This window comes from Fundulus heteroclitus, chromosome 5 (assembly GCF_011125445.2).
Source record: "Fundulus heteroclitus isolate FHET01 chromosome 5, MU-UCD_Fhet_4.1, whole genome shotgun sequence".
Classification (NCBI taxonomy): domain Eukaryota; kingdom Metazoa; phylum Chordata; class Actinopteri; order Cyprinodontiformes; family Fundulidae; genus Fundulus; species Fundulus heteroclitus.
This window is the reverse complement of record NC_046365.1, coordinates 25,276,205-25,299,047: the sequence shown is the minus strand read 5'-3', so window position 1 is coordinate 25,299,047 and position 22,843 is coordinate 25,276,205. Positions and strand designations below refer to the sequence as shown.

At 39.2% G+C, this 22,843-nt stretch overlaps 1 protein-coding gene across 1 annotated transcript in view; it reads right to left on the bottom strand.

The window, feature by feature from the left end:
* gcgrb (glucagon receptor b) overlaps positions 1-5,362 on the bottom strand; it is an 87,630-nt gene extending 82,268 nt beyond the window's left edge. Inside the window, exon 1 of the mRNA XM_012853991.3 lies at positions 5,005-5,362. The gene's annotated coding sequence lies outside the window, so the exon portion shown is untranslated. The remainder of the gene's footprint in view (positions 1-5,004) is intronic.
* Between the last annotated feature and the right edge of the window lie 17,481 nt (positions 5,363-22,843).

The window sequence follows — 22,843 nt, the reverse complement described above, 5'->3', positions numbered from 1 at the left end:
TTATACATTGCTATTAGATGCTTGTGGGTGCAAATGTATTTGTGTTTCATTTATTTCTGAAGCAGGATTCTACTAATGGCTTTGCTCTGCGCAGGGCGGCTGCAGAGAGGAGTGGAAGTGTGCTCAGGCAGCTGATGAGCTGAATGATGGAATAAAGACGTTGGAAATATCAATGTTTATGCAAGACTTTCATTTATTAATTACTTTGCTATCACGGGGCTTTATTTCTGCCCTGTGATCAAAAACACACTGCAGGAGTCAGTAAAAACAGGCTGCTCAACTGAGCGCTGTTGTGTCAGTGTGTGTTCACATCGTCTTCCAGTGTAGCTTACAATGTCAAGCATGAATGAAAATCAGCAACTGAGCACAGTGCTTGTGACTCTGTAGCTGTTATAACACTGCCAGTCATCAAGACACAAAGTCATTGCTCTTATGGATGTAGTCTACTTTTTATTCATTTCTACCAGCCAAATAGATTAAGTCTACCCTTACCTTTTGAGCTTAAACAGGAAGGAATTAATGGCAATATTGTAACAATAAGTTTAGGGCACCGAGTAGCCCCCGAGGGCCACATGTGGTGCACACAAGCCTGCTCTAAAAAATCAAGAACTTTATTTTATTCCGTTACTCTTCCTGTTTATTCACACTTGCATTTCTATAGATTTAATTGACAAAGCATATTTTACATAAAGTTAAGATGAACTCTGACTCTTCCAGTTCCAAGGTCAGTACTGGTAGCTCTTCATATGACACAACACCAATGAAGTGACTCTCATTTTCAAAAAGATTGGTGACCCCTGGTTTAGAGTCACACTTCCTTGCCTTTGTACTTCATGACACATCGGCTAAAAACAAATAAATTGATAAAAAGTGCTTTTCCGCACATTTTCCAATAACAAACAAAATGCAGGTGTGTCAAAGGAAAAGGAAAGATCATCTTGGCTTCACAAGGGAGAGCTACTGCCTCCAAGCTTTTGTGTAACGAGTCTGAAGTAGTTTGTGGTAACTATAGTTGATCATGACAGATGTTAGGGGGAGATTCTAGATGGCCCACCCATCCATCCATTTGAGACGATCAAATCAAAAAGACTTATCTAAATTTCTAAAGCTGGAGTTAACATCTACTGTCTGCAGGTAACACAACCTGGTGTTGTGCATGAGCACAACCTTATTTGCATAATTAGGATATAATTCCCCCAATATTTTAGGTGACTAAAGCATTGCGTTGACACATGACACAGATGCATTCAGAAAATCAAATAAAGTGTATTATAGATGCAAAATCATAAGACTGTATATTTTAATGACCTAACCACATTTTCTCAAATCAGCTTATTTTCCCCTTGGTCACAAATGTGGACAGTAAATTATGTCTAAACTGATTTAGTAACTCAGAGTACAAGGAGACGTATTATGTTGTTATTCTTGACAATTAGATCCTGGTGTTATTCTCAGGATGGCGAGTATTTACAAGATGGCAACACAAAGAAAGCTGGTTTTCTGCACCCTAAGACTCCTCAGAAGATCTGAGTATCTGTGCATATGATCACACCAGTGGTTGTTAATCAAAGGATTTATAGTGTTTAGAAATCTCTGAGTGAGCAGCTAATTTTACCCTTGACTAAATATAATGAACACATCATAAATGTATTTGATTACCTTGATCAGGTTATGTTAATTAAAAGTCAGATTGCTGATTAAGACTTGCCCAGTCTTTAGTTCACAACACCCTTTTGTTTTTGTCCATATATTGACTGAACAACTTCCACTGAAACCTTGAATTTTCAGGTCAGTTGGCTGGAGTAAATGGAAAAAAGTCATTATCTCATTTCGCCCCCTTACATGTTTGTAGACCAGCCTCTTTGAATCAATATCCTTCCTTTGCAAATGTCCCCAGTGTTGTTCCATCCTGGCCAGATAAATAAAATCCTATGGGCTCTTGCTGTTACAAAGAGATGTCTGAGGGAAAACAATGAGCCTTCGGGCAGGAGAGTTCGGAAAAAGCAGACATAGACAGGCAGACTTAAAGGGATCTTAGGATTTAATTTAAGGAAAACACAAATATGGGGTGATTTTTGCGCTCAAAGATTGAAACAGACAGATTACTTTTAAATGACCTTGGACAGGAACCTTGAAGAGGAAAATAAACTTAATTCCACATCCTCCGCTCCTGTATGTGTCAATTCCATTCAATTCGGCCTCCCTGAGTCCGTGAAAAGAAAAGCCTACAACAGCCACAGTTACTCCATCCAGCTCCTCTCCAGAGTTTTTTGGAGCCCGAGAAAAGCATGTGCAATCATTGTCATTACAAGAAAAATGCAAGTCTATTTGCAGAGGATTACCACGCTTCAAACTGAAATGAAAAATCTGCTTCCTGATAGGGTATAAAAAGAGTGGTTTGCATTCGATATTTAAATAAAACAGTTAATGTTATCGCAAATATTTAATAAAAAATATCTCTATTTATAGCAGTTAACTTTGACAAACCCGAGGTTGTTGACATTCTTCTTCCTGTTTGCTACGATGTGAATTGTGGAGCTTGACTGGCCGGAGCGCAACAGACCGGAATGGAACAGAAAATTGGAGTCGTTTCGTAATTTGAAGGTGAAGGACGGTGTAGCCACGGAGAATGTCCAACCATTCTGATTAAATGACATAACATAGTCGCTTCGTCAGTCGGACAAGAACGGAACTTAGCAAGCACAGACGTTGTGGAACCTGGGGGTTAGTAGCAAGAATAAACATGAACGTTGAACTTGCCACCATTTCTCTCCTGCTCTTTTGCCATTTTGTTTATTTGCAGTTATAGTATTTTTAACACCCAATTTTATTTTGGAAAAGGAAACGTCTTCCATGGGACTTTTTATGTGAGCCTAGCATTATTTCATATACACCATGGGGCATTACAAGACAGCCAAGGATTTTAAAGACGTTTTCTGTCACATCACTTTACGTTTAAGGAAATGTTGTTACACAAATGTGATGTATCACACACAGCAGCAGGAGGTCATGCAGTTTTGTTTAGATTTTTTATGAGTCATGATCTCCCATATTTAATAAAACCCAAATAGAGACCAGGAGCACCACCGTTGGATATAGGGTGTAATTTAAAGTCTTCAGTAAACAAAGAACAATTAATATGAATAATACACCAGATTTGATCATTTCTATGACAATTTATCATAATATTAATCCCCCAAAGAAGTAATGCCTATGCACAAGGACATAGGGGGAAATAAATTGTCTGCCGACATGGGAATAGGTTGAGACAAACTAGAAATGTGTAGGTATGAGATATCAAAGGGGCAAATACAAATAGCCCACGCTGAATAAACCTTTGACAAGTCAGTTTGCTGATGTATTCAGTGGGCGCCGAATTAGTTTAGAATATGTAAATAGCTACGTGTCCTCAGCTAAAACATGCAGCATTTGATGACAAAAGATGCTATTTCAGTGTTTAAAGTGTATACATAACTATGTTTTCTTTTAAAAATTGTCTCATAAATGATTTCATTTGCATGGAGCTGTCACAAAAGCAACGGTTACAGCTTTTGTAATCTGTTACAACACATTCACCAAATACAGGTTAAATAAAATACAAACAAAGACAGCCTTTTTCATGTGACATCAAGATCATGTAACACTTGTATGGTTAGAATGTAGAAAATAAATGGTTTTAGGAATCCAGTCATGTGAGGGTTTCTTTCTTTTTTTCTCCTTCATTTCATGCGACATAAACACACGTTAGGAACAAATGTAGATTTTATCAAAGAAGTCACGCAGAAAGAAGAACGACGTACTTCGATAGGCGGCTTTAAATCTTTGTGAGTCTTTTTTCAGTGGCAGCAATTCACCCCTCATCTCAGTTACTGAATTAACTATAAAATACAAATAATAATGATTTAATTAATTGTTAATTAAAATATGTCAAGCGTACGAAATATCATGTTGCACAATTAGTATTTACCGGTACGTGTCCAACTTAACGAAAATAAACTAGAAATTAAATAAAATATTAAGTTGACACGTATAGAGCTTTTACACATGTATTAAAATGTAAATAGCTCAAAGTATTTTTCTTTTTGTAGATATTTCGCACTAAAATCTCCACATATGCTTCCTGATCAAGGGGGAACTTTTTAGGTTTTAGAGCTCTCCAGAGAAGCTTTGCTGGAAACCCCTCATTTCTGTCTGACAGACCACCGTAAATACCTTGAGGGGGGCATTTCTCATTTGTTTTATTGTTGGTTGCTGCTGCTGCGCTGTCGGAACCTGAAGGCAGCCTACGCTGCAGAGTCAGAGGCGTGCGTAACTCTTCTCGGCACGGTTCAGATGAGAAAAGAAGTATGGCAGAGATTGCCCGCCGTGATACATGAATGAGTTGTGGGTCACAAGGCATCACGTCTGGAATAGGGAAGTGTCTCCTGTTTACTGGAAATGGAACAAAGACGAAGCCAACTTAAAACATTTACAAACGCACAGAATGCTCGCTTCCAAATTCATTTTAAGCCTGTAAGTCCCGCAGGAAAACAAATGCAAGCAGCAAAGTGTGTTCATTCACTTAATCAGATAGGCTGTAACACCAACAATGCACATTTGTTATCGTGTCTTACAAAACAGCTGGGTTGCAACACGCGGCATTATATCTGTAGCATTAGGGCGCACAGATCACCTATAAAAATAAACCTTGGTATATTAATAAATCGCTTAATAAGAACCGAAGGAAAAGTTAAATTGTATGACTTTTAAAGTCCGCGTAAAAAGGAATGCGCGCATCCAGCCTCCAACCGCGATTGACCATGAAGTCAGCCGCAGCTCACCTATTTGCAGATATATTAATAATTGTAGTGTTAGGATGGAAATGCCACAAACTTTTAAATCACCGAAAAGTCCAGGATCTTCGTTCGTGATGACAGACAGAACACGCCAATCAAATGTTTTAGAATCTGCTCACTTTTGGACACAGAAATAGCTTTAAAAATCTTTTTAAAGTAGTTTATTTACCTTTGGGTTCAGACTTCTTCATGTGCACCTGGCAGGGCCCACAAATTAAGCCCACCGTTCAGCTTCCGGGCCGGTCCATCACCGCAGTCAGAGTCCGCAGAACCAGAACGCACAGCCAGGGCGCATCCAACCGCGTTGAAAACCAACAAGTAAAAAAACCCAAAAACAAATAGAAAGAAAGAAAGCTAATGATGGTACAGATTCTCTCTGATCCACAGATAAAGTGCAAAATCACTTATTTTGTCAGTTTTGTTGCTCTGGTCATGATTAAAGATTTGCTTTTCTAAATTAACTCTCGCTCATGTTGCTGACCCGGAGAGTGGAGCTAGTCGGACTGAAAGCGGCCGAATGCTGAGCTGTTCCCTGAAGCGCTCACCGTCTGCACAAAGTTACTTAGAAAATAGCAGGGCAATTTCTGGTGTGGCCTTTCAAAATAATACCCTTAAACCTCAGTAGAATTAAAAATAGTGCCCAGTGAAGCACTTGTGAATGATTTGTTGCTGCTGTTGGTTAATTATTCATTGTTATATCTATGTAAATAGACGCAGATAATAAGCTGAGATGGTAGACAGTAAGGAGGGGAGCAGCAGAGAGGGTCAGAAGAATCAGTCATAGAAAAAAACTAGAATGAAATAGAAATTATTTTCCTTACAACCAAATTAATGGGTAAGTTATATATCCATGAATAAAAACAACCCCCGAAACAAACGAGAAAATTAAGTTTTATGTGAAGTTGCATTCACTTAGAACACAACATATCACACATACTGTAGCAGCATGTAATTGGTTTATGACAATTAATAATTCAGTATGCGGTGGGGGCATTAGATGGCATTTGAGTTCACCGTCATGGCCTGTAAATAATATGCTCACAATAATCATACCCATGCATAAAATAATACACTGTTTGATTAAACCTACAGCCTATACAGATGTATGCATGAGATGAAGTTAAGCTTCCAAACATACTAGCACAGTTTGATTACTTTGCAGTTGATATAAGAGCGCTCAAGCATTTTTTTTTTTTTTTGGGGGGGGGGGGGGGGGCAATGATTGCTAATAACAACAACTGAGAAAAACACAAAGAGACAGTTGCTTGATACATTACAAGTCCAAATAACATCTCTGCAAAAATAAAAGAAACATCTCACACTGTTGCATGGCTAAGAATCGATTATCATCGAGAATCAATTCATCCCGCAGGTTTTCTTTCCTTCCTCATCTCAGATGTCTTTCTGCACACTGATCTGAAATCTTTACACTGCACTTATTGTGAGGGTGGAGAGCCTGCAGCTGGGTAAACCTGCTCCTTTGGAAGGCAAATGTAATGCAAGTCAAAGCTGCTAAATGCATCCATTTATCTGGTCTCTTTATTGTGAAATGGGTGATTTCAGCTTCTAGTAGGAGTCCTAAAATCCGTAAGCTTCACATAACTCTAAGCTTGATCCTGACCAAATATAATTGAACATTTTTTGCTCACTTCTGACAGATGTAGAATTGTCCTTCCAGCTGTCCTAATGAATTTTAGAGCACGTGACTGCTGCACAGGCTTGTATCTCATGTGTTTCCTTGACTATATTACTCAAAACAGCTAGTGTGAAAATTACAGATTTTTTTTCCCCTCATTTTAATACAGAGACTATGGGATCCATATAGGAAAAAGCATTGAAAAAAGGAGAAGGTAATGTGGTCGGGGGCGTCTTTGAAATGCTTTTTCGTGGGTGGCTGTAAGCTGCAGCCATTGTGGCACAGCAGAATCGGATAAAACAACTGCAAGCAGAAACAGCACGATCCACATAAACTCCTATAAGCTTAACACGGTGTACTGTGATGTTTTCTGAAAACCCCTGGCAGTGTTAACCTTGCAGCAGCTTGTGCAGCCATTGGAGGGGAACAGATGTTTGCCATATGGAAGGCCAGGAGGGAAACCTGTCAAAGGCGCTGATCATTCCGCAGGATCATGTGTGCTGCTTGCTATGTACATCTTGGTGTGTTTGAAGAAGATACAGCAACAGGAAGGCGAGAGCCTAGCTTGTTTGGTTCAAGAATGGGTAGTCATGTGAAAGTATACCACTATACAAAGATTTCCTGGATTTCCTTCCAAGTTTTCAGCTGTGATATTGTGCAACCAATAGCAATACCAAAGTTTTGAAAAAAGGTAATAAAGCATTTTAAAGTATTTTATATAAATCTGCAAATGTTTGGGGTAAAAATAACTCCACATAAAATAAAGACACGTTTAACAGATTGTGCTTTTTCTTGACCCTCAGTATATATTGAAACCCCTCTTTTACAGGTATTTTTTTAGACATGTTTTTTAACACCATTGTTCCAATAAAGCAGCTTTGTTCTTCTCATCTGCATCTTGTTCAAATTCCAAATCAGCATGAAGACTGTATTTATCCATCATGTACACAAATGAGCTCTAGGTTCATAGCAGTATATTGGATATTATGAGGTTTTACAAGAGTGGGGAACATGTTATGGCTTTGGAACTAAGAAAAAACATTAAAACCTGGGGATAGGCTAAAGACTCGCATAGATAACTGAATCACTGGTATGCAAAGTCAGATAAGGAGGTTAAAAGTTATCTTACCGTCAGATTATCAATACGCCAAGCATTTTTTCAGCATCCAAAACAAAACCCAGTACAGATTGCGAAATCAACACCATGTGACTCCTATCAGGAAAATTCCCATCCAAAGAACTCTGTTCACCAAGAATGAAAACTGTCATTGTGTACGATGGGAAGAAAACAATATAGCAATACCTAAAGTTGTGTGTTATGTAAGGAGGATAACAGATACAAAAATACAAGATTGTTTTAAATCCACAATTTACAACAGACAAGTTGGGATTTGTTTGAAACAAAAATTGAAATGAAAAAAAAAAGAAAATACTGAACATAAACACCTCATTATGACCTCATAATTTTGTTAAAAGCTGCAAAGAAATCAGTAAGATGAAGATTATATCTATTAAAGTATACATCCCAGAAGTGTTTCCCACATGGATGCAGCCCCTCCTCCTGTAACCCCACCAGTCCCCACAGTACCCATTCACAACCAAACACACACACCCACTGCCCCAATGAGTGTGCGTGTGTGTAACCCTAGAAGCAGTGTTCTCCACTGACTCAATGTGCTGCCAAACAGACAGCAGAAAACTTGTTTGGGAAGGAACTTGTAATGCGCTGATAGCCAGAGAACCCCAGATTCGAGCCAGACACAGTGTTCCATTAAAAAGTTTATTAAAAATAATAAAGCTCACAGCAGATAGGCTGAGGCAGGAATCTGGTCTGAGAAGCAAGCATGGTTCAATGACCGAGGGATCCGTAGGCCGGGGGCTAGGCAGGGTTTGAGACAGTCCAGAGAGCAGAAAGCCGATGAGGTGTCCGATGGAGGCAAGACGAGACAGAGAAATCCAGGATTTGGTCAAGAACAAAGCAAGGTAGGCGAGGGCTGCTGGACATTTACTCACACGAATAATCTAGTGATCGTGGAATCTCAGAACATAAAGGCATGCGCAGGTGTAGCGCATTAACTTGATGAGCAGCTGGTAGACGTGGACAGGAACAAACTAATAATCATGGCACAGTTGAGTTACAGATGGCCAAGGCCAGGACATGACAGAACTATTTTTCTATTTTAGTGCTAGTGGCACACCCTGGTTTATTGTGCCCTGGGTGGAAAGCCATATTGTCCATTATTAAAAAAAAAAAAACATCAACAATAGACTCTGTTGTGTCATATCATTGATTACACAATAAAAATACCAAAAACCTGTCCACACAAATTTCCCTAACATAAAGTTCAAAGTCTTTTTGGCTTTTTTTTTTTTTTGCTTGGAAACATGAAACATCCAAAGAGAATGATGGCATCCTGGGATGACCTGTTAAATGAAGGTTTCAAGCAACAGAAGATAATGTGATGAAGAGGAGTCGACAGTAACATGGTTGCACAGTAACATAAAAGAGCTTTTTAATACTGAGACATGCAAAGTGCTGAAAGAAGAATAATTGGGTTAGATGAGGACTGTAAGTTAAGCTTGTTCGTATAGCCTACAAACTTACAGACTTCTCGTCGAGCTTAAGAAAAAAGACACATTCCTTACATGAGTAAGCTTAATGTTGCTTTGTTGCAGCCCAGCCAACACGCCATGAAATTGTGCTCCTAATTGTTCCAGGTTTGGGTGTGGTGTTCACGCTGAAGGAAAAAAAAAACTCAAAGGAAATCATTACATTTCCTGCTTTGAGAAGTTTAAACGGTTGTAAAATAATGTTGTATGTTGGCTGCTAGTGTGAAAGCAAATTATTGTTAATCATTCTGACATGTTTACCTCATGAAGATTAAGTCTGCACCATAAGAAACTTCCAAAACAAGTTCCTCATGTAGTGTAGCATTGTCAAGTTAAGCAATAAGGCGGTTTTACTAATGAGCCGTTGTCTCAGCTGAAGCATGACAGAAAAGTGAGGGCAATGTAACAAAAAACCCACATGCTGATAAAGCTGAGAGACTTATGAGGGAGCTGATACAGGACACTGAGTCTACCATCCTCTTACTCTACTTTGTTAATGGGCCGTGTGCCCTAAAACTCAAAGGACAAATCTATTTGGGGAATTTAGTTCGTCAGATTAAAAGATTACAAAGTAAACATGACTTTTAGTTTTATTTGCTTGCTACTTTGAGATCTAGTTAAATATCTAACAATCATAACCCCAGTGAGACTGATTTACTTTTGACACTACACCAGTTTGCTTTGCTGGAATGTCATCAGACTTGCTAAAGAAACTAACTTGATTGCATTTTTTCACTTTGATTTAATCTAATTTATTTTTGGTAAATTTACAACATTACATAACAGGAAACAAAAGTACGTGAGTACGTTCGTGCCTGTCCAGTCTGTGCCCAGGATAAACCCTCAAATCAGGCACCCTTTGGACTCCTTAACCCACTTCCCATTCAAAAATACCCCTGGTCTCACATTGCCCTGGACTTCATCACTGGTCTGTTTTCATGACAAGGCATGACAACCATACCAACAGTTGTGGACCGGTTTTCTAAATCTTGCCACCTCATACCCATATGTAAGCTGCCCAACGCCATACAAACCGCCCAACTTCTCATTAGACATGTCTTTAAACTTCACGGAATCCCCTCTGATATTCTTTCTGACCGGGGCCAGCAGTTCGTCTCCCAGGTATGGAAACACTTCTGTTCTCCTCTCGGTGCCCGCTACACCCTCACCTCCGGTTACCACCCACAGACTAATGGCCAAACAGAACGAATGAACCAACAACTTGAAACCACCCTCCGATGTCTCACTTACTTGTCCCTCTGTGACTGGAATACATTTTTGCCGTGGGTTGAATATGCTTTAAACTCACATGTCTCCCCAGCCACCGGACTCTCGCCCTTTGAAGTAGCCTTAGGCTACCAACCCCCTCTCCTGCCTACTGATGAACTCCATATACCGGTCATTTCCTTTAACCAGTACATTCTCCATTGTCAGGAGAATCTGGTTATCTTCTAGAGACGTCCTAACCAATTCGTCCGCCAAGAAACTTGCACCCGTATTCACCAGTCCGTACGAAATTGAGAAGATCATCAACCCGTCATATGTCCGTCTCCGCCTGCCACCCCACTCCCGTGTCCATCCAACGTTTCATGTTTCCCAGATCAAGCCCGTAGTATCCAGTGAACTGAAAAGTGATTACAAAGTGCCAAGAAACTGTAGTGTCATGTGAAAAAAAAAAGTGTAGTGTCATGTGAAAGTTTCACTTCCTGTATCATGCAGTATCACATCAGTATTTGCCTTTCCTCTTAGGTTATCTTGTCATTTAATAAGCTTCACTTATTTGCCTGATGATCCGTTTTCAGGCCGTAAAGGTCACTGGTTTAATTTATAAAGATTTCCCTGTAAAAAAAAAAAAAGACACATGTTCTGACCCAGAGAATTATCAAAATATCCATAGTATCCTTAGAGATATGTAGGTGTGTATGACTTGTTCAAATCCTTCGGTGTGTTCAGGAAGAAGAATATAAAACTATGTACATATATGCAGTCTTTTTATCATGAGATCCCACATGGAGAGAACGTCTGCAAGTCTGGGAACCGGATGAATATGATGTTGAAAGAACAGGGGTTCCCATTTGAATTTCTCACACATATCAAAACATAAATGAAGGCAAATATGAATGAAGATAAGACATATGGCAGCATAAGAATACTGAAGGAAGCATCACAGGGGAGTGAGACTGAAGCAATCCTTGCAAAACAACATTTTAGGTAAAATATGCAGAAACTGGGACATCTCAGGTACCAGTTTTGGGGATTGTTTGCATTTTTTATTTTTTATTTTAGTATTGTTTTCTTTAAATGCAGCATTTTATAAAAAGAAATTGGCTAACCCTTACCTCATTGTCTGCCACAGTTTTGCAGAATTACCTACCTCATATAGTTTCAAGAGTACAGAACCATTAGTGCGGTTGACTATGATTGTTATCTGCTGCATTGGTACGTTTGAAAAAGTGATTCAAACCTTCATATACTGACACTTGATTAACAGAACTGAATAATGCTAACATTTTAGGTCCGAAACAGCTCATTTCAGACAAAATCATAAATGCTTTACTTAGTACTCTAATTGTCTTTTTTTTTGGGGGGGGGGGGGTAGTTTATTGAATGTAGTATAGTAAAAGAAAACAAATTTAGAAACAAAGACATGAAAAACAAATAAATAAAAACACATTTAAAAAAAAACAGGCAGAAGAAGAACAATAGTAAAGTATAAGAATATGCGTTGGAAGAAATATCTTACTGGAAAGGGATTGGCTTGTGACAGAAAAACCTTGACCTGGAGATGAGAGTCCATGTCTGTCACAGCAGCAAAGTCCTTTGAATACAAATGGCAATAAAGTTTTCTATTCCTTGTCTAGTTGGTGTATCCTATTTTTGTATCAACCTGGAGATGTGATGAGGAAGACAATGATCTGATGTCTGGCTCAGCATTCTCTGGTAAGATCTGATCTGCAGTTAGATGGAGACTAATTTTAGTTCTTGACATTGTTGCTTTTCTAGCTTCAGTCTGCCTCTGCTTTCTTGTGCTGAGGGTCTTCATAAAAGATGCAGTTTAATATATGCATGCCCTCTAACCTTGCACAGCTCCGGCTGCTTCTCGGCTTGGCATACAGCAGCGTTTTGGCAGATATTATGATGTGTGCATTTTCGTTTAAATCCACATGCTGACGTTTAAAAATGTTTATTGGTCATTTATATGTGTTTATTGGAGTGTTTCATTAATGCCTATGGGCAATGCTTTTCAAACACAATTTGCTAGAAATCACCTGTGGATGTTCAGTTTTACTGAGATGTGGGGACTAAAGCTGCAGCAAATCATTCACGTCATTTTAAAATTCACTTTCCTTTGAGGCGACAAGGTGAACCAATCCATTAAGGAAAAGTCCCCTGCACACACACAAACATTGTAGCAGCAAGAGCCCCTGGATAATTCAAACCACTGTGGAGGTCAAATATCCAGATATGGAGCGCCTTCTCCTGCTGTATGCCACATTTACACAAGATGAAGGACAACTTATCTTACTGTGCTTCACATCCATGCTGACCACCTCATACGGTTTCTTTACCAGCAGAAATGAATTCAGTGTACCAGCACTGTTGGTTAAATTACATAAATCACATTTATGGAATTTAACCAACATTAAAAATCTTGGCATTCTGATTTTTTCAGTAGATTTAAGGCAGGCAGTAAGAGATTAAAACAGAATAACAGAACTATTTAAAGCTATAAATCTAACAAAGGCAAGATAAAATGGATGGATTAATACTAAATATTCCACATTCAACTGTTAGTGCCATTAGAGGTATGTGGAAGCGATTAGGAAAAACAGTAACTTAGCCACAAAGTGGTAGGTCATGTAAAATCATTTGATTGAGCTTCACAGTATGGGTTTCAATGGTCCAGCAGGTGGATCCAAGCCTAACATCATCAAGTGTGGTGCCAAGTGTCAAATAAAGTGGTGTAAAACAAAACCCAAATAGATTCTGGAGTAATGGAGAGTGTTCTCCCAAGTGTCAAATTGTGTCCCTGGCAATCCAGTGAACAAATTTGGGTTTAGCTGGAGAACCTGCTTAAATGATGTCAAATGCAAAGATTGTTGCAGAGCGGATTATGGTGCGGGGCTGTTTTAGGGGTGGTGCTCTAAATCTGTTCCACTGAAAGGAGCCCCTAATGCTGGTTTATACCAAGACATTTGGAACATTTTATGCTCCTGACATTGTGGTAACAATCTTGAGTTGTTTTAACGTGGTTGTGCACCAGCACAAAAAAAAAGGTCCCTTAAAACACGGATGAGCGAGTTTAGTATGATTGGTCTGCAGAGAACCAGGTCTTCTCATCCAACATCAGTGGCTAATCTTACAGAGCGAGTTCTGGAAGAATGGTTAAAAGTTAATATAGACAAACTCCTAAACCTGACGTCTTCCAGGAAGAGTCAAAAGTATTGTAGCTTCAAATCATGTGGCCAACAGCACATTCAAGACTTTTGCATTAAAAAAAGAATCTCATTAAAGCGTTTGTGTGTTTTGGTATACGACCCAGTATACATTTGGCAATATAGTGTATATATTTATGTATGTTCATGTTGCTTCTGTCACTTTTAATAAACAGTGGACACAGGTGTTGTATTGTTCTTCCTGGGATCACATTTTACACTCCTGCTTTTTCTATGCATCAATCAGATATATAAGATGTGAGCTACTCTACGTACATATAAAGGTTGAGAAAATTACACAAAAGTGGATATCTGTATTCCTGAGCCTTTTTGATACTGTTCTCATCCCTTCTCAACATGAAATAAAATCCTGAGCAAAGTTCTTTTTGTCTTGTTGCTCTAATTCAGAATCAAGTTAAATTTTGCTGCATTTTCAAATAACGTTTTTACACATAAGTCATTTATCGCATTTAAAAAAAAATTGCCGTGACTTGGTACTTTTTTGCATTAATTTGAATTTCCAACAAATTGCAGAACTGTAACAACAAACAAACAACTAAGGCAGGCTTAAATAGGAGGATGGAACAGGTGAGCAGGGCGGGACCAATTAACCAAAACAGGTGAAAGCAATAGAAGGAACATACAGACTAATAAAGAAAGTAAGACCAAAACTAATGCACACGAGCTGACATAAATAATAACTAAGACCAGATGACTACAAACAGACTAAGCACAAATCAAAAACAACACAACACAGAAATAAACCCTAAAACAGAAAGGTTGACTAACTGAAAATAACCTAAACCACAACAGAACATTACAGAGAACAACAACAAGAACAACACAGTTCTGTAGAAAGTAGTCAGATGGTTTGATTACCGCTTATTAGACAGAGGGATTTTCAAAATTTGGAACCATAAATGTAAGGCTGTTAACAATAAATTACATGTATAAGCAATAAGCTGATGGCAACAGCAGCTCAGCATAGCAGTATGACTAAAGCATCATCTGGTACACTGAATTAATTGCTTTGAACAAAACCTGGCTTGTTAAGCCTTTTGATGTCTTACTGTATGTCTCTGCAGGGTAATGCATTTATTCATGAATGTATGAAAATACTGTCCATGAATTTTAGATTGTAAAGTCCTTCAGGACTCCTTGCAAACAGTGATTTATTGAGTCCCAAAACACAACCAAAGCAAATATCACAGTGCAGTTAAAATAACATTATATAAGATAAATTCAATCTGGAGAGACTCGCATAGACAAAAAGAGGCAATTAATAATAGTAATATCATCTTTATTGTCATTGAAACATACATCACAACAAAATTTGTTTCCTGCTTTTAACCCATCACCCTTGGGGAGCAGTGGGCTGCCATTTGCGGCGCCCGGGGAGCAATCTGGGGTTAAGGGTCTTACTCAGGGACCCAGAGTGCCGGGACCGGGAATCGAACCGGATACTTGCAACCTTCTCTGACTGCAAGCGTGCTGCTCTAACCACTCAGCCATGACCCCCCACATTTAGAGAGATTTACTGACATAAATTAGAAAAGATCTTTGGCGCTTGGACCCTGGCAGAAGACGTGAAAGCTGCAGATGTCCACGAGCTTGGATGTTAATTTTAGGATTAGGATTAGGGAAGTCTTCCCCCTGGGGTCCAGAGACAGGTTGTGGAGGGCGTAGGGGAGAAGTAGTCAGGTGAAACTTGAGAGCATGAAGGAGGAGATGGGGTGGAGGAGGGATAAAGCTCAGCTGAAGAGCAGGAGAATCCATGGGTGAGGCACCTCATAAGCAAAGTCATGTGGGATGGTAGGATGAGGACTTGACGCAGATTGGCTGGCGCACAGACGCATGACGAGGCGATCAGTGGAAACAGGTGCACCGGGGGTGAATCTTCCAGTTTGAACTTTCGTTTAAACTTCATATGTAATACAACAGCTTATTCATGTTCACATAACACAAACTGCTGCAGACGATCAGCAGATTCAGTGTGGTCCTTTCTGAGTGTTTAAAACAATATCCTGCTCAGTGTGTTTCAGACAGGGCTGGGAGAAATCTTGAGACCGGATCAGTTGTCCATATCAAGTAAAAACTTTTGCAAAAAAATGTACCTGAGCTGATTGCAATTGAATCAATACATTTTTATAACTTAACTGCGATTCTTCAGGGCAAACATATTTTCTGGAGAAATTATACTTTTAAGTAAAGGATTTTTCTTCCCACTGTTGCCAAGTTACTTTAACAGCAGATTTCCTCCATTTGCTGTGATGCAAGATAGCTTTTAAGTGTGAGTTGTAATGATTTAACATGTAATCTTTTAAAAAATAAAATGATACAGTGAACTTGTGAAAACCTGTGCAGTTGTTTGTTTGCAAATCCCACAGCTGCAACAAAATAAAACTAGTTTTAAATTGTAGTTTTTTCTGACACCCTGATAAATCTTTATTCATCTCTGGTTAATATTTTGCTAATGATCCTCTCTCTGCTATTCGAGTGAAAAATACCCTGTTTACACGCAAGAAACACTATTTACAGCAAATAAGCCTTTCTCTGAATGGTATTTGGTAATGTACAGCTACTCAAAATAATGCACACACAAGCAGTAAAAAAAAGCTAAATAATTGGTTTGATGTTCAAGCGTTTCAGTGGAGCTGATTCCACACGCAATCTCTAAAAGGTTCATTTGAATTATGAGTCAGCTTTTAGTCTCTTAAATATCTTAAAGGGACAAGAAAATAATAATTTACTCTAGCAAAAATTATTGTGATTTCCTTGTTAAAGATTTACATATTGTAACTTTTAGGAAAGAGTTTACTTGCTGCTACAGGAACCCATTTGGCCTGTGTGTGAACTGCTCTGCAAAGGTAGGAGTAATGAGTTTGACCCTGAAGGAGCAGCCTCAACATTAACTGAGGACGCAATTAAACTGGCATGCTTATTATTGTAAATAATATTCATGTCTGTAGATCGGCCTTGCTGACCTGAGCAAGCTAAACCTTTAAGCTAAATCACTATTGATCCTGTGGAGCAGCAGAGACAAGGTGTTTTGAAGTGAGCGTAAATATCACATGTTTTGGATTTGCCAAGGAACAAATTCCTCCGTTTCTAAAGCTGTCTTGTTGGAGCCGACCAGGAAAAAGGTCTCGTGTTTTGAGTCAATATTACAGCTGCTCACATGATTGGAGGAACAACATGAATGAAGGCTAAACTGTCTCATATACTTACGGTACGAGTAAACACTTAACCTGTGTATCATTTATGCCCAATTGATATGGGAAAAAACAACAAGACATGGGATGGCAATAGGTTCAACAGGGGTTCAAGAAGTGGAAATCTTTAACAACAATGATCAGTCAAACATCTATCCTTCCAAAAATTTTACTGTTTCATAAAATAAAATTCAAGTGACTTCACACTCCTCCCAATATACTGTAGCTTTCATTACTTTCATAACAAACATTCCTGCATAGTAGGCAGGTATTGTAGAGATAATAGTAATGTGCTGTGGAGGAGAATGCCAGGCAGAGAAATACCGTCAGGAAGTTTATGGATGTACAGACAGACCATTTCGCTATCAGCAACAGTTCGTAACCATTTGATAGCAATGTTTCCAAACAGCCTTTTAAGCAACCAAGTACCCACAAATAAACCATAAAGTCCACCCACAATGAGACCCATTTACAGTTTTTTTTTTGTCTTCTGTCTATCGCTTCAAACCATCCTCACCCACTCTCCCGAAACTCGATCACACTAACTACTATGCAGGCGCACGTTCAGACGCCCAACAGATAATTCTTGTCTCAAAGCCTTTTTCAGTGGTTTTTGATGTGGACAAAGCATGGAGCATTAATAAGATTAATAAAACTAAGGAGGGCTTCATCAGAGGTCAGAGAAATCCTGAAATCGGGATGAATTTGATTGGTTTTGCGTTAAAGTCTACAAACCACTCTCGGTGAACGAAACAAAATGAACTCGCTGAACAAACACAACAGATACCCGTCTTCTGCATCCGATCCCAAGTTTGCTCCTGTTTCAACAGGAGGGAGAACGGTTCATAATCTTAACTTTCGAAAATTGTTTGAACGCAGGTTAGCGTATGTTAACTTCTCACTGTAAAGTGAGTCATGAAAACTTCTCAAAAAAATCTCTCTCTGTCATCCAAAGATGATATTGCATTGCATTTAGAAAATATTAATAATTTTGATACCCCTTGTTGACTCAAAACATTGAAGCATTTAAGCATTGTACATATCTGTAAGAACACAATTATGGCATTCTGCTTTTGGAGCCATGTTTTGGAAATCCTTGCAGGTTAATTCTGATATTCTGGACTGAACATTGTTATTTTTATATGGTGTTCTCAGAAAATATGAAGTGGGTGTACTGCAGCTGAAGGGACCAATGACGACTTCCCAGGTCTGTGTGTGAGTTCTTGTGAAGTATGAAAGGTCCCAACAAGAAAGAACTTTATGTTCTTCTGTCTTTCAGTTAAAGAAAATTACTTTTTGTTGTTTTAAACAGTTTATGTAAACATCTAGTTTAAAATTAATGACTTCATAGCCCTTGAATTTTGGATATCCATAATTTTTTGTCCCAAAACACAATAAAACTTCTGAAATCCCGTTATCATTTTGGTTTTAACGAATCATCTCATTCAAGAAGGAGTGACCTCACTTTCCATCCCTTCATAAACTTTCTGAAGACACGCTCTGGACGTTCCAGTATATTTATTTGACGATGGGTTTGATTTTACCAAAAAATTTTAAATAGACTCAATTTTTATTGAAAAAAAAATACATCCTGATTTGTTGGGAAATGTTTCCACCAGAGGAACTCAAAGAGTAGCATTTGTTTCTCTATTGCCTTTTCACCTATTTTCACAATTCAGCGTGCCGTCTCAAAATATGGTAGGTTACATGGAGTTAAATATAACCCTCTTTGCATATTTAGTCCGCAAGTTACTTAAAAAAATCCTGAAGATTTTTAAGGAACTCCAAAATATGCAACTCTGCTGAATCTTATCCTTGTTAAAGTCTGAACGATAAAACTTGGAGAATTCACACAAATATATGTTCATCAAATAGTTGTTTGCATTTAGAACAAAAAAAAATAAACATTATTTGACCACAGGATGGATCCTAGATTCTACCACCAGATGGGCACATTCCTACTTAAAGCTCAATCTGCCAGAATTCATGTTAATGCCAAGTCTGAACGGGGTCTAAAAGGGTGAAGGGTTTGTTTTTAACTGACTCCACAACATGAGGAGTCAGTTAAAAACGCCAATAAACATGTTTATTGAACGGTATAAACCATCCATCCTGGGTTCGTATAAAAATGAAAAGTAATTTAAAAATGTTGTACACCAGCTGTTTCTTGTGGGAATGTGGGTTTCTGTGGAACTACAAAGCAGAAAAACTGTGGTTTCAGTCGACAAGCTGAGGTGGCCTCAGGCAAGATGCTGAGATAGTCTGCGCTTGTGTGTGCATGTGTGGGAGGGTGGGTGTGAATAATGGAGAATGTCAAAAAAAAATGAGTGAACGTGAGTGGCATTCAAAAAAAAAAAATAATAACTATAATGGCTTTTTAAAAACACAGCTTCAGCTGATTTCAAAATAAAACAACTTAAGAATTGCTATGACGAAAAGTTTCCTTAAAGTAATAATATGTGAAATGTGTATGTTCTGGCTGTATTTCTAATGTTTGTTTGTTCTAATGGTGATTAGGGTTGAAAATGCATTCAGTGCTTTATATGCTAACCACAGGTATGCATTGTAAATAAAAAATGGCTTCAAATCCCAATTGTTCTAGAGTCATATTCCAACAAAGCTGAGACTATTTGTGCGTTCCACACATAACATTCTCGTTTTAAGAACATGTTTCCTGGGAGACTGATTCATTTTCTGAAAAGCTCACGTGGTGAGATGACGGAAACTTGCTTTGCAGATGGAGGTGGAGGCATCAATCAATCAACCAGACTTTACTTGTTGAGATCTTCCCATATGCAACAACCTTGCGGGAATTTCTTTACCCTACAAGACGTCCTCTGGTACAACCAGAAAAATGCAGCTGTGATCTAGTGCACATGGAGGATTTAAACATGAGATAAAAATGAATATGAATAAAATCTCTGTTTTCTGTCAAGTTAAGGGATGACCAGATGATTATACAGAAGGAGGAGAAATTTAGGCTAAAAAAAAATAAAACAAAGGCATAAGGAGAACCAACAAATGCATGAGCTAAATTCAGTGGTCCCATCATTTCCTCTCACAAGCCACTGCAAATCCTTTCCACGAATAGCTAAGAGGCATGTATTGAACTTCTATTTTCTTAAATAGTGGTTTGTTTCATTAAAATATGGTGTGACTCATATGGCCACGTTGAAGAAAAAATACTGTTCTCAATGTTTTCTTTAAAAGGCAAAAATGTCCTCTGACTCCCTATTTAACATTCAGGGTTTTACTCTCAGGGATATATTCAAGCGATATGCAGAAACTCGTTTTTCAAGAGACATTTATTATTTCAATGCTATGTTTTGGCAACACACTTCAAGGTTAGGCGAGAATGTGACCGTAACGTAGTATGAAATGATGGAATTTTCTAAAGTGTCACCAAGGAAGTAAAGAAGATGGCCTTGCAATGTTAAATAAGTTTTATAATTAGAGAACAGCCGAAACAGATCCTTGCTCAATGCCACAGCAGTGGCAGGTGCAGCTGTTTCTCTCTTCGAACCATTAGAGGTTGCAGATTCTGCAAGCATCGTGATCTCCGTTCATTGTTTTTATTTGTCAATATCTCTGCAGAGCAAAAATAAGACATTATGAGATAAAGATCACTTAAAAAAACTGATTCATACATTAAAACCAGACTATACTTAAAATCTAAAGCCTGCTGGGTTGGAGCCTGAATGCATGATTTGTTTATATTGTGTGTTGTATTTGTTTAGTTTATTTCCCCCCTGTGAATTCCTCTTTAAAGCGAGCCTGTTTTGAACGCCATTGATTTGGCTTTAGAGTCAGGAGGTGGAGCGGAGAGCAGCAATCAGCAGCTGATCACACTTGTGGTAAAGAGACTTATTAGTTGGCAGGTAACTAGATTCCCTGGTTTAGGGAAGCAGGAGGAACACTGGCATGCCAGCAAAGCAGCAGCCACAGACATCACAGGAAAGCCCAGTTGATTGGAACCCGGCAGCACAGCCCTCAAAGGTGGACGGACAACCCAGCACTGTGCACATAAAGTAATCTTCTGAGTACTATTCTACTTCTACACATCCTAAGAGATGATTTGGGATTAAGCATGGTGCACCCTTATGTGCCCCAGAAAATAGCACTGTTGTGGCGTGGTGATAGCGGTGTGTCCTCTGTTTTTCTGGCCAAGAGACGCACAAGACATCAAGAAAGCAGAACCCGTTTGGTACGTTGGGGGAAAAAAGTTGTATGCTAGCCAGCCAATGAGTGAGGAGTGTTTCATGGACAAAGCAGCGCTGCCTCAGCGGGACTGGCAGTGTGGACAAAAGCGTGGCTCCTGGTACCAAATTTGGCCCTTCTCTTGGTGACTGGTTGGAACCCTGATGGAGCCGGACCTTGGGGGGCTCGCTGTTGAGCCCCTGGTGGTCAAGCTTTAGAAGAAGCAACATCATGCCCCCGCTATGTGGGCCCAACACCTGCAGAGAGCAGGTGAAGATTCTCAGTGATCCAGGTCATGGTCATTCCAAAAAAAAAAAGTAAAAAAAAAAAAAACAACTGGACTTGTTTTCCATAGTAGAAGACGTTTCGCTTCCTCTCCAGGAAGCTTTCTCAATTCAAAAAGTCTGGAGTAATGTGGAGTACCAAGCTTTATACCATTGCCAAACAAAGCCTTGTAATGGCTTAGATAACATGCAAATTCAACCGAAACCGGTCCACCCCTTAGTAATGGGCGGTCGTTGAAGACCTGCAGAGAGGAACATTGAGGGTAAAGCCCTGGGCGTGCTATACCTAGGCTGCATGATCTTGCTTTAGGGATATGAGATGTCACCTCATTGGTGGGTAAGGAGCTGGTAGTGGGGCCCCTTGGCTGAGAGCTATGAGTCTGGAGGTTTCTGCAATGAGAGAGGTGCCTCATTGCAACTTCAGGTTGCAAAAGGGAAGGTTTTGACTGTTGCCCTTGCTTATACCCGGACTTCTTGGAGTTCCTGGATGTTATCCTGGAAGAGGTGCTATCTGAGGATTTAGTGGCGCTTCTGCCACCTGTGCTTCACTGGTCTGTCCAAAGAATCGGTCAGACAGCTTCAATTGATTCAGAACGCTCATTAACATATATCACCAAAACACATCACAGACTTGTTATCAGTGTATCAACCCTCCAGACCACTCAGGTCTTCTGGCTCAGGTCGACTCTGCATATCTAGAACCAGAACCAAACATGGAGAATTGCAATTGTGCAATGTGCTTCCTCTGTAATGTTTTCCTGCTGTCTCTGCAGTGCTTTTCATTCCTCTGTTTTATTTTTATTTTGTTCATTTTGTTTTCTGAAAAGTACTTTACAAATAAACTTGCCTTGCCTTCTGGGGGACTTCAATGCCCATGTGGGCAATGACTGTATTACCTGGAGGGGTTTGATCAGGAGGACTGGCCTCCCTGATCTGAACCCAAGCAGTGTTTTGTGTTTGGATTTTATTGCAAGTCATAGAATGTCCAAAATGTTCACCATATCAAAGCACCAGGTCCCAGTCTTGTTTTACAGTTAAATTTAAAGAGGGAAACAAATGAAGAAACACAAAATAAACAAATCCTTCAAAAATACATACAAGAATTAAATACAAACATTTTCTACAGTGAAACATGATGTTTTCTGTAGTCAATTGGTGGACTAAAACCAATCTACTTGGGTGAATATCAGGTTTGGACCTTTCATGGACCACTGTTCACTTATCATCTACCAAAACAAGGCTGTGCAGCGGAACCTACAGCTCAACTAGGAGAGCATTAATCTACAGCCAAGAGGCCCATGGTGACTCTGGAGGGGCTGCGAGGTGGGGGCATATTTCAAGAGGACCATTATTTGTGCACTTCACAAGTCTGACATTTATTTGTTCAGAGAAGACCGGCTTGCAGTTTTGTCAACTGTGGCCTTCTTTTTTGGCTTTTTACCATCCTTAGAAATTCCAATGCGTGGTGGAAAATTTTAATTTCACCATTCTCCTTGACAAACCTGTTGAGGAGAGCATCGTGCTGTGGGATTTATTTCCGTCAGTAGGAAAAGAAAAGCTGGTTAGAGATGATGGCAAGAAGCATGGAGCTAAGTACAAAGCAATAATTGGGTAAACGTTTTTAAGAGGCTGC